The sequence below is a fragment of the Octopus bimaculoides genome, chromosome 13 (assembly GCF_001194135.2).
Source record: "Octopus bimaculoides isolate UCB-OBI-ISO-001 chromosome 13, ASM119413v2, whole genome shotgun sequence".
NCBI classification, from domain to species: domain Eukaryota; kingdom Metazoa; phylum Mollusca; class Cephalopoda; order Octopoda; family Octopodidae; genus Octopus; species Octopus bimaculoides.
In genome coordinates, this window is record NC_068993.1 from 19,478,748 (window position 1) to 19,480,050 (window position 1,303).

The 1,303-nt window shown below is 36.1% G+C and overlaps 1 protein-coding gene across 2 annotated transcripts in view; it reads left to right on the forward strand.

Annotated features, from left to right (window-relative positions):
* LOC106880363 (uncharacterized) overlaps window positions 1–1,303 on the forward strand; it is a 296,957-nt gene that overhangs the window by 43,138 nt on the left and 252,516 nt on the right. The gene's annotated exons all lie outside the window — the stretch shown is intronic.

Here is a 1,303-nt window from a genome sequence, read left to right on the forward strand (position 1 = left end):
AGAGAGAGAGAGAGAGAGAGAGAGAGAGAGAGAGAGAGAGAGAGAGAGAGAGAGAGAGAGACGGATAGAAAAGTGATACGACATAATTATTTGGATGATCAGACATCTAATGTTTAGATGACAATCAAGCCTTCGATCCAGTCTGGGGAGAAAGATTGATCGATATCAGAACAACGAAAGGTGTAATATAATCAGCGATTATCCCCAACACTGCACGGGGCCCTGAAATTATTCTCGAAAGGTGAATGACAGACATGTACTTCTTGTCAGATCATCTGTCTAGGTCAAGGATACTCAGATGGAAAAATGTTTAAATCCGTCAGATTCTGCTCATTCCACCATATTTTGGTCCAGGAAGAAGAACAGCTGTTCCAGCTATAAAGGGCACGCCTCATTCACTTTGATTGATTCCACGCAGTAAAAATTGATAGAAAAGTGGTATCAAATCAGTCTTTGTTTTAATATGCGTCAGCGACAAGCCGCCACCACTGTAGTTTCAATTTGGAAGCTCCTGAGAGTACACGGTAAGTTTGGCTTAGATGTAAACAAGCACACTTCTCTAGTCGCTTGCAAGGTAGCATCTTAACGTGCTTCAGCAGTTTATGTGGTTACAGTCTGTCTAAAAAGTATGAATGTACTCGGAAACGAATTGACTTAAGCCATCCATCCATCCATCCATCCATCCATACATCCATCCATCTATCTATCTATCTATCTATCTATCTATCTATCTATCTATCTATCTATCTATCTATCTATCTATCTATAAGCCTGTTATCGTTAAGCATATCATGCTCGACTAACCATATGAAAATATCCCGACTAAATTCTGATATAACTGGTTGAAACAAATATTTAATCAAGTAATTCAACGAAAGTAGGCGGAAGGCCATTGTTGTTATTGAAATATGCTCTTTGAAATCAATTAGACGTATTTCATCAACCATTTTACTATAATGAAATCAGTTCATATGGAAAAATCTCATTTTCCTTTTAATATGTTGCAAGGGAATCGAATGGAAGTTCACATGTCCTTTTCCACTGTGTTTTTTGGCTGGCGAATTGCATTAAATATGTCTGTGGCTTTTTGTATTAATCGATAATAATAATAGTAGTAGTGTCGATGCATGAGGGATTGTAGTGTCATATATCATGTAACATATCCTTTATCTGTAACGGTGGAAGTAATGGGATGTATGATAATACCGGATCTGATTTCATTAGTCTTTGTCACTGGATGATGGTGACTTATATATATTATATATATTATATATTATATATTATATATATATACATATATATA